The following is an 11,626-nucleotide window of genomic DNA, read 5'->3' on the forward strand; positions in this document are numbered from 1 at the left end:
CAGAAGCGTGAGAAACGTTTCCCGTCCGCCGGACCTTCTTCTCCAATGGGGGAGATGGACACAAAAACACAGCCAATAAACAGAGCGGCCTGAATAAATCACCGACCGCACAAGTGAATACGCACATTTATTCTCGAGTGCCGCGGGTGAGGATAAATCAACGTGCCGGGGCCGGAGGTGACTGCTCGGTTGACAGGACCTACAAAGAGCCCTTCACCCCAGGCACCAGGGATCACCCTAACACCTAGGGACACACAGACGACTGTCGGGGACACACGGGTCCCCGGTACACGCAGACTGTCGGGCACACGCTGGCTGCCCGCCGGAGACACCCAGACCCTTGTACGCACACGCTGTCAGGGCCTCCCCAGGTCCCTGGTACACACAAGCCACCTGTCAGGGGCACCTAGACCCTGTGCACACACGGACTGTCCCTGTTATACAAAGACTGCATCGTGGACACCTAAGTCCTGGTACGCAAAGACAGTCAGGGCAACCCGGGTCCCTAGTACACACAGGGTGACAGTCAGGGACACCTAAACCACAGACTCTTGGGCCACCGATATTCATTCGTTCATTCAATCGTATTTATTGAGCGCTTACTGCACGCAGAGCACCGTACTAAGCGCTTGGGAAGTACAAGTTGGCAACATATAGAGACGGTCCCTACCCAACACAGGCTCACAGTCTAGAAGACACACGGGCTGCCTGTCAAGGGCACTTAAACCTTTATACACAGACTGTGGGGCCCACCCAGGTCCCTAGTACACACAGCCTGCCTGTCGGGGATACCTAAACCTCTGTACACAGGCTGTCGGGCCCACCCAGGTCCCTTAGTTCACACAGGCTGTCTTTCAGGGACGCCTAAACCCTAGTACTCACAGTCTGGGCAGGCCCACCCAGAGTCCTCACAGGCCTCCTGTCAGGGATGATACCTAACCCCGTGTACACACAGAGTCTGGTCAGGCCCAGCCAGAGGCCCGGTCCGCACAGACCGTCTGCGAGGGATACCTAAACCCTCGTACGCACAATCTGGTCAGGCCCCCCCAGAGGCCCGGTCCACACAGGTCGCCTGGCACGGGATGATATCTAACTCGTAGTACACGCATAGAGTCAGGCCCGCACAGGCCGTCTGCGAGGGGTACCTCAATCCTAGTACGCACAGAGTCTGGTCAGGCCCCCCCAGAGGCCCGGTCCTCACAGGCCTCCTGCCGGGGATATGATACCTAAACCCTCGTACACACAGAGTCTGGTCAGGCCGGCTGAGGCCCGGTCCTCGCAGGCCTCCTGTCAGGGATATGATACCTAAACCCTAGTGTACACAGAATCTGGTCAGGCCCGCATGGGCTGTCTGCGAGGGATACCTAAATCCTTGTACACAGAGTGACGTCAGGCCCACCCAGAGGCCCGGTCCTCACAGGCCATCTGTGAGGGACACCTAAACCCTTGTACACACAGACAGGTGAGGCCCAGTCCCCACAGACCACCTGTGAGGGATACCTAAACCCTTGTACACACAGAGTCTGGTCAGGCCCACCCCGTGGCCTGGTCCTCACAGGCCTCCTGTCAGGGATATGATACCTAGACCCTAGTAAACACAGAGTCTGGTCAGGCCCGCACGGGCCATCTGCGGGGGATACCTAAACCCTTGTACGCAGAGTCTGGTCAGGCCCCCAACAGAGGCCCGGTCCACAGAGGCCTCTTGTCGGGGATGATACCTCAATCCTAGTACCCCCAGAGCGTGGTCAGGCCCACCCTGAGGCCCGGTCCTTGCAGGCCGCCTGTCAGGGATATGATACCTCAGCCCTCGTACACACAGAGTCTGGTCAGGCCCGCACAGGCTGTCTGCGAGGGATACCTAAACCCTCGTACACACAGAGTCCAGTTCACAGAGGCCTCCTGTCAGGGAGGATCCCTCAGCCTTCTTACCCACTGAGTCTGATCAGGCCCAGGCCAAGGCCCTGTCCTCACAGACCTCCACTCAGGGAGATGATCCCTCAGCCCTCGTACACACAGAGTCTGGTCAGGCCTGCACAGGCCGTCTGCGAGGGATACCTAAACCCTTGTACACAGAGTGTGGTCAGGCCCACCCAGAGGCCCGGTCCACAGAGGCCTCCTGTCAGGGATGATTCCTCACCCCTCGTACCCCCAGAGTGTGGTGAGGCCCGAGCCGAGGCCCTGTCCTCGCAGGCCTCCTGTCAGGGAGATGATCCCTCACCCCCAGTAACACAGAGTCTGGTCAGGGCCACACAGGCCGTCTGGGAGGGATACCTAAACCCTTGTACACATAGAGTGTGGTAAAGTCCCCCCGCAGAGGCCCGGTCCACAGAGGCCTCCTGTCAGGGATGATGCCCCACCCCTCGTACACAAAGTCTGGTCAGGCCCACACAGGCCGTCTGCGAGGGATACCTCAATCCTAGTACACACAGTGTGGTGAGGCCCACCCCGCAGCCTGGTCCACAGAGGCCTCCTGTCACGGATGATACCTCATCATCATCATCATCATCAATCGTATTTATTGAGCGCTTACTGTGTGCAGAGCACTGTACTAAGCGCTTGGGAAGTACAAGTTGGCAACATATAGAGACAGTCCCCTCAGCCCTCGGACCCCCAGAGTCTGGTCAGGTCCAGGCCGAGGCCCGGTCCTCGCAGATCTCCTGTCAGGGAGATGATCCCTCACCCCTAGTACACACAGAGTCTGGTCAGGCCCACACAGGCCATCTGCGAGGGATACCTCAAACCTAGTACACACAGTCTGGTCAGGCCCAGGCCGAGGCCCGGTCCTCTCAGGCCTCCTGTCAGGGATGTGGTCCTTCACCTCTAGTACGTACAGAGTCTGGTCAGGCCCACACAGGCCATCTGCGATTGACACCTCAATCCTAGTACCCACAGAGTCAGGTGAGGCCCACCCCGCAGCCTGGTCCACAGAGGTCTCCTGTCAGGGATGATATCTCAGCCCGCGTACCCCCAGAGTCTGGTCAGGCCCAAGCCGAAGGCCCGGTCCTCGCAGGCCTCCTGTCAGGCAGATGATCCCTCATCCCTAGTACACACGGAGTCTGGTCACAGATCCCGCACCCCTAGTACACACAGAGTCTGGTCACAGATCCCTCACCCCTAGTACACACAGAGTCTGGTCAGACCCGCACAGGCCGTCTGCGAGGAATACCCAAAACCTTGTACCACCAGAGTCTGGTCAGGCCCAGGCCGAGGCCCGGTCCACAGAGGCCTCCTGTCAGGAATGATCCCTCAGCCTGCGTACCCCCAGAGTCTGGTCAGGCCCAGGCCGAGGCCCGGTCCTCGCAGGCCTCCTGTCAGGGGAGATGATCCGTCAGCCCTGGTACACACAGAGTCCGGTCAGGCCCGCACAGGCCGTCTGCGAGGAATACCTCAATCCTAGTCCACACAGAGTCTGATGAGGCCCACCCCGAAGCCCGGTCCACAGAGGCCTCCTGTCAGGGTGATGATCCTTCAGCCCTCGTACCCCCAGAGTTTGGTCAGGCCCAGGCCGAGGCCCGGTCCTCGCAGGCCTCCTGTCAAGGGAGATGATCCCTCAGCCCTCGTACACACAAAGTCTGGTCAGGCCTGCACAGGCCATCTGTGAGAGATACCCAAACCCTCGTACCCCTGAGTCTGGTCAGGCCCACCCCCGAGGCCCGTCCACAGAGACCTCCTGTCAGGGATGATACCTCAGCCTGCGTACCCCCAGAGTCTGGTCAGGCCCAGGCCGAGGCCCTATCCTTGCAGGCCTCCTGTCAAGGGAGATGATCCCTCAGCCCTGGTACACACAGAGTCTGGTCAGGCCCAGGCCGAGGCCTGGTCCACAGAGGCCTGCTGTCAGGAAGATGATACCTAAACCCTGGTACCCCCAGAGTCTGGTCAGGCCCAGGCCGAAGCCTGGTCCACAGAGGCCTCCTGTCAGGGAGATGATCCCTCAGCCCTCGTATCCCCAGGGTGTGGTGAGGCCCAGGCCGAGGCCCTGTCCTCGCAGGCCTCCTGTCAAGGGAGATGATCCCTCAGCCCTCGTACACACAGAGTCTGGTCAGGCCCAGGCCGAGGCCCGGTCCACAGAGGCCTGCTGTCAGGGAGATGATACGTAAATCCTGGTACACACAGAGTCTGGTCAGGCCCAGGCCCAGGCCTGGTCCACAGAGGCCTGCTGTCAGGGAGATGATACCTAAATCCTGGTACACACAGAGTCTGGTCAGGCCCAGGCCCAGGCCCAGTCCACAGAGGCCTCCTGTCAGGAATGGTGCCTAAACCCTGGTACACGCAGAGTCTGGTCAGGCCCAGGCCGAGGCCCGGTCCACAGAGGCCTCCTGTCAGAGATGATACCTCAGCCTGCGTACTCCCAGAGTCTGGCGAGGCCCTATCCTTGCAGGCCTCCTGTCAAGGGAGATGATCCCTCAGCCCTGGCACACACAGAGTCTGGTCAGTCCCAGGCCGAGGCCTAGTCCACAGAGGCCTCCTGTCAGGGAGATGATACCTAAATCCTGGTACACACAGAGTCAGGTCAGGCCCAGGCCTGGTCCACAGAGGCCTCCTGTCAGGGAGATGATACCTAAACCCTGGTACACGCAGAGTCTGGTCAGGCCCAGGCCGAGGCCTGGTCCACACAGGCCTGCTGTCAGGGAGACGATACCTAAACCCTGGTACACACAGACTACTCTGATCAGGCCCAGGCCGACTGGTACACACAGAGTCTGGTCAGGCCCAGGCCTGGTCCACAGAGGCCTCCTGTCAGGATTGGTGCCTAAATCCTGGTACACACAGAGTCTGGTCAGGCCGAGGCCTGGTCCACAGAGGCCTCCTGTCAGGAATGATGCCTAAACCATGGTCCACACCGAGTCTGGTCAGGCCCAGGCCGTGGCCTGGTCCACTGAGGCCTCCTGTCAGGGCGATGATACCTAAACCCTGGTCCACACATAGTCCGGTCAGGCCGAGGCCTGGTCCACAGAAGCCTCCTGTCAGGAATGGTGCCTAAATCCTGGTACACACGGAGTCTGGTCAGGCCTAGGCCTGGTCCACAGAGGCCTCCTGTCAGGAATGGTGCCTAAATCCTGGTACACACAGAGTCTGGTCAGGCCGAGGCCTGGTCCACAGAGGCCTCCTGTAAGGGAGATGATACCTAAACCCTGGTCCACACAGAGTCTGGTCAGGCCCAGACCTGGTGCACAGAGGCCTCCTGTCAGGAATGGTGCCTGAACCCTGGTCCAAACAGAGTCTGGTCAGGCCCAGGCCGAGGCCCTATCCTTGCAGGTCTCCTGTCAAGGGAGATGATCCCTCAGCCCTGGTCCACACAGAGTCTGGTCAGGCCCAGGCCAAGGCCTGGTCCACAGAGGCCTGCTGTCAGGGAGATGATACCTAAACCCTGGTACACACAGACTACTCTGATCAGGCCCAGGCCGACTGGTCCACACAGAGTCTGGTCAGGCCCAGGCCTGGTCCACAGAGGCCTCCTGTCAGGAATGATGCCTAAACCCTGGTCCACACAGAGTCTGGTCAGGCCCAGGCCGAGGCCTGGTCCACTGAGGCCTCCTGTCAGGGCGATGATACCTAAACCCTGGTCCACACAGAGTCTGGTCAGGCCTAGGCCTGGTCCACAGAGGCCTCCTGTCAGGGCGATGATACCTAAACCCTGGTCCACACAGAGTCTGGTCAGGCCTAGGCCTGGTCCACAGAGGCCTCCTGTCAGGAATGGTGTCTAAACCCTGGTACACACAGAGTCTAGTCAGGCCCAGGCCTGGTCCACAGAGGCCTCCTGTCAGGAATGGTGCCTAAATCCTGGTCCACACAGAGTCTGGTCAGGCCTAGGCCCGGTCCACAGAGGCCTCCTGTCAGGAATGATGCCTAAACCCTGGTCCACACAGAGTCTGGTCAGGCCTAGGCCCGGTCCACAGAGGCCTCCTGTCAGGAATGATGCCTAAACCCTGGTCCACACAGAGTCTGGTCAGGCCTAGGCCTGGTCCACAGAGGCCTCCTGTCAGGAATGGTGTCTAAACCCTGGTACACACAGAGTCTAGTCAGGCCCAGGCCTGGTCCAGAGGCCTCCTGTCAGGAATGGTGCCTAAATCCTGGTCCACACAGAGTCTGGTCAGGCCGAGGCCTGGTCCACTGAGGCCTCCTGTCAGGAATGGTGCCTGAACCCTGGTACACACAGAGTCTGGTCAGGCCCACCCCGAGGCCTGGTCCACAGAGGCCTCCTGTCAGGAATGGTGTCTAAACCCTGTTCCACACAGAATCTAGTCAGGCCGAGGCCTGGTCCACAGAGGCCTCCTGTCAGGAATGGTGCCTAAATCCTGGTCCACACAGAGTCTGGTCAGGCCTAGGCCTGGTCCACAGAGGCCTCCTGTCAGGAATGGTGCCTAAATCCTGGTCCACACAGAGTCTGGTCAGGCCGAGGCCACGGCCTGGTCCACAGAGGCCTCCTGTCAGGGAGATGATACCTAAACCCTGGTCCACACAGAGTCTGGTCAGGCCCAGGCCGAGGCCTGGTCCACGCAGGCCTGCTGTCAGGGAGATGATCCCTCAGCCCTTGTCCACACAGAGTCTGGTCAGGCCTAGGCCTGGTCCACAGAGGCCTCCTGTCAGGAATGGCGCCTAAATCCTGGTCCACACAGAGTCTGGTCAGGCCGAGGCCTGGTCCACAGAGACCTCCTGTCAGGAATGGTGCCTAAATCCTGGTACACGCAGAGTCTGGTCAGGCCGAGGCCTGGTCCACAGAGGCCTCCTGTCAGGAATGGTGTCTAAACCCTGTTCCACACAGAGTCTGGTCAGGCCGAGGCCTGGTCCACAGAGGCCTCCTGTCAGGAATGGTGCCTAAATCCTGGTCCACACAGAGTCTGGTCAGGCCTAGGACTGGTCCACAGAGGCCTCCTGTCAGGAATGGTGCCTAAACCCTGGTCCACACAGAGTCTGGTCAGGCCGAGGCCTGGTCCACAGAGGCCTCCTGTCAGGAATGGTGCCTAAATCCTGGTACACACAGAGTCTGGTCAGGCCTAGGCCTGGTCCACAGAGGCCTCCTGTCAGGAATGGTGCCTAAATCCTGGTCCACACAGAGTCTGGTCAAGCCGAGGCCTGGTCCACTGAGGCCTCCTGTCAGGGAGATGATACCTAAACCCTAGTCCACACGGAGTCTGGTCAGGCCTAGGCCTGGTCCGCAGAGGCCTCCTGTCAGGAATGGTGCCTAAACCATGGTCCACACAGAATCTAGTCAGGCCCAGGCCTGATCCACAGAGGCCTCCTGTCAGGAATGGCGCCTAAACCCTCCTGTCAGGAATGGCGCCTAAACCCTCGTCCACACAGAGTCTGGTCAGGCCTAGGCCTGGTCCACAGAGGCCTCCTGTCAGGAATGGTGTCTAAACCCTGTTCCACACAGAGTCTGGTCAGGCCGAGGCCTGGTCCACAGAGGCCTCCTGTCAGGAATGGTGCCTAAATCCTGGTCCACACAGAGTCTGGTCAGGCCTAGGCCTGGTCCACAGAGGCCTCCTGTCAGGAATGGCGCCTAAACCCTGGTCCACACAGAGTCTGGTCAGGCCCAGGCCTGGTCCACAGAGGCCTCCTGTCAGGAATGGTGTCTAAACCCTGGTCCACACAGAGTCTGGTCAGGCCCAGGCCGAGGCCTGGTCCACTGAGGCCTCCTGTCAGGGCGATGATACCTAAACCCTGGTCCACACAGAGTCTGGTCAGGCCGAGGCCTGGTCCACTGAGGCCTCCTGTCAGGGAGATGATAGCTAAACCCTGGTCCACACAGAGTCTGGTCAGGCCCACCCCGAGGCCTGGTCCACAGAGGCCTCCTGTCAGGAATGGCGCCTAAACCCTGGTCCACACAGAGTCTGGTCAGGCCGAGGCCTGGTCCACAGAGGCCTCCTGTCAGGAATGGTGCCTAAATCCTGGTACACGCAGAGTCTGGTCAAGCCGAGGCCTGGTCCACAGGGGCCTCCTGTCAGGAATGGCGCCTAAACCCTGATCCACACAGAGTCTGGTCAGGCCTAGGCCTGGTCCACTGAGGCCTCCTGTCAGGGAGATGATAGCTAAACCCTGGTCCACACAGAGTCTGGTCAGGCCCACCCCGAGGCCTGGTCCACAGAGGCCTCCTGTCAGGAATGGTGCCTAAACCCTGGTCCACACAGAGTCTGGTCAGGCCTAGGCCTGGTCCACAAAGGCCTCCTGTCAGGAATGGTGCCTAAATCCTGGTCCACACAGAGTCTGTTCGGGCCCAGGCCGCGGCCTGGTCCACTGAGGCCTCCTGTCAGGGAGATGATAGCTAAACCCTGGTCCACACAGAGTCTGGTCAGGCCGCGGCCTGGTCCACAGAGGCCTCCTGTCAGGGAGATGATACCTAAACCCTGGTCCACACAGAGTCTGGTCAGGCCTAGGCCTGGTCCACAGAGGCCTCCTGTCAGGAATGGCGCCTAAACCCTCTTCCACACAGAGTCTGGTCAGGCCTAGGCCTGGTCCACAGAGGCCTCCTGTCAGGAATGGCGCCTAAACCCTGGCCCACACAGAGTCTGGTCAGGCCTAGGCCTGGTCCACAGAGGCCTCCTGTCAGGAATGGCGCCTAAATCCTGGTCCACACAGAGTCTGGTCAGGCCTAGGCCTGGTCCGCAGAGGCCTCCTGTCAGGAATGGTGCCTAAACCATGGTCCACACAGAGTCTAGTCAGGCCCAGGCCTGATCCACAGAGGCCTCCTGTCAGGAATGGCGCCTAAACCCTGTTCCACACAGAGTCTGGTCAGGCAGAGGCCTGGTCCACAGAGGCCTCCTGTCAGGAATGGTGCCTAAATCCTGGTACACACAGAGTCTGGTCAGGCTGAGGCCTGGTCCACAGAGGCCTCCTGTCAGGGGGATGACACCTAAATCCTGGCACACACAGAGTCAGGTCAGGCCTAGGCCTGGTCCACAAAGGCCTCCTGTCAGGAATGGTGCCTAAATCCTGGTCCACACAGAGTCTGGTCAGGCCCAGGCCGCGGCCTGGTCCACTGAGGCCTCCTGTCAGGGAGATGATAGCTAAACCCTGGTCCACACAGAGTCTGGTCAGGCCTAGGCCTGGTCCACTGAGGCCTCCTGTCAGGGAGATGATAGCTAAACCCTGGTCCACACAGAGTCTGGTCAGGCCCAGGCCTGGTCCACAGAGGCCTCCTGTCAGGAATGGCGCCTAAACCCTGGTCCACGCAGAGTCTGGTCAGGCCTAGGCCTGGTCCACAGAGGCCTCCTGTCAGGGAGATGATACCTAAACCCTGGTCCACACAGAGTCTGGTCAGGCCTAGGCCTGGTCCACTGAGGCCTCCTGTCAGGAATGGCGCCTAAACCCTGGTACACACAGAGTCTGGTCAAGCCGAGGCCCGGTCCACAGAGGCCTCCTGTCAGGAATGGCGTCTAAACCCTGTTCCACACAGAATCTAGGCAGGCCCAGGCCTGGTCCACAGAGGCCTCCTGTCAGGAATGGCGCCTAAATCCTGGTCCACACAGAGCCTGGTCAGGCCGAGGCCTGGTCCACAGAGGCCTCCTATCAGGAATGGTGCCTAAATCCTGGTCCACACAGAGTCTGGTCAGGCCTAGGCCTGGTCCACAGAGGCCTCCTGTCAGGAATGATGCCTAAACCCTGTTCCACACAGAGTCTGGTCAGGCCTAGACCTGGTCCACAGAGGCCTCCTGTCAGGAATGGCGCCTAAATCCTGGTCCACACAGAGTCTGGTCAGGCCTAGTCCTGGTCCACTGAGGCCTCCTGTCAGGGAGATGATAGCTAAACCCTGGTCCACACAGAGTCTGGTCAGGCCCACCCCGAGGCCTGGTCCACAGAGGCCTCCTGTCAGGAATGGCGCCTGAACCCTGGTCCACACAGAGTCTGGTCAGGCCCAGGCCTGGTCCACAGAGGCCTCCTGTCAGGAATGGTGCCTGAACCATGGTCCACACAGAGTCTGGTCAGGCCCAGGCCGCGGCCTGGTCCACTGAGGCCTCCTGTCAGGGAGATGATAGCTAAACCCTGGTCCACACAGAGTCTGGTCAGGCCTAGGCCTGGTCCACTGAGGCCTCCTGTCAGGGAGATGATAGCTAAACCCTGGTCCACACAGAGTCTGGTCAGGCCCAGGCCTGGTCCACAGAGGCCTCCTGTCAGGAATGGCGCCTAAACCCTGGTCCACACAGAGTCTGGTCAGGCCTAGGCCTGGTCCACTGAGGCCTCCTGTCAGGGCGATGATACCTAAACCCTGGTCCACACAGAGTCAGGTCAGGCCGAGGCCTGGTCCACAGAGGCCTCCTGTCAGGAATGGTGCCTGAACCCTGTTCCACACAGAGCCTGGTCAGGCCGAGGCCTGGTCCACAGAGGCCTCCTGTCAGGAATGGTGCCTAAATCCTGGTCCACACAGAGTCTGGTCAGGCCGAGGCCTGGTCCACAGAGGCCTCCTGTCAGGAATGGTGTCTAAACCCTGTTCCACACAGAATCTAGTCAGGCCCAGGCCTGGTCCACAGAGGCCTGCTGTCAGGGAGATGATACCTAAACCCTGGTCCACACAGAGTCTGGTCAGGCCTAGGCCTGGTCCACAGAGGCCTCCTGTCAGGAATGGTGCCTAAATCCTGGTACACACAGAGTCTGGTCAGGCCTAGGCCTGGTCCACAGAGGCCTCCTGTCAGGAATGATGCCTAAACCCTGGTCCACACAGAGTCTGGTCAGGCCTAGACCTGGTCCACAGAGGCCTCCTGTCAGGAATGGCGCCTAAACCCTGGTCCACACAGAGTCTGGTCAGGCCTAGTCCTGGTCCACTGAGGCCTCCTGTCAGGGAGATGATAGCTAAACCCTGGTCCACACAGAGTCTGGTCAGGCCCACCCCGAGGCCTGGTCCACAGAGGCCTCCTGTCAGGAATGGCGCCTAAACCCTGGTCCACACAGAGTCTGGTCAGGCCTAGGCCTGGTCCACAAAGGCCTCCTGTCAGGAATGGTGCCTAAATCCTGGTCCACACAGAGTCTGGTCAGGCCCAGGCCGCGGCCTGGTCCACAGAGGCCTCCTGTCAGGGAGATGATAGCTAAACCCTGGTCCACACAGAGTCTGGTCAGGCCCACCCCGAGGCCTGGTCCACAGAGGCCTCCTGTCAGGAATGGCGCCTAAACCCTGGTCCACACAGAGTCTGGTCAGGCCGAGGCCTGGTCCACAGAGGCCTCCTGTCAGGAATGGTGCCTGAACCCTGGTCCACACAGAGTCTAGTCAGGCCCAGGCCTGGTCCACAGAGGCCTCCTGTCAGGAATGGTGCCTAAATCCTGGTCCACACAGAGTCTGGTCAAGCCGAGGCCTGGTCCACTGAGGCCTCCTGTCAGGGAGATGATACCTAAACCCTAGTCCACACGGAGTCTGGTCAGGCCTAGGCCTGGTCCGCAGAGGCCTCCTGTCAGGAATGGTGCCTAAACCCTGGTCCACACAGAATCTAGTCAGGCCCAGGCCTGATCCACAGAGGCCTCCTGTCAGGAATGGCGCCTAAACCCTGGTCCACACAGAGTCTGGTCAGGCCTAGGCCTGGTCCACAGAGGCCTCCTGTCAGGAATGGCGCCTAAACCCTGGTCCACGCAGAGTCTGGTCAGGCCCAGGCCTGGTCCACAGAGGCCTCCTGTCAGGAATGGTGCCTGAACCCTGGTCCAC

This window comes from Tachyglossus aculeatus, chromosome Y4 (genome assembly GCF_015852505.1).
Source record: "Tachyglossus aculeatus isolate mTacAcu1 chromosome Y4, mTacAcu1.pri, whole genome shotgun sequence".
Classification (NCBI taxonomy): Eukaryota; Metazoa; Chordata; class Mammalia; order Monotremata; family Tachyglossidae; genus Tachyglossus; species Tachyglossus aculeatus.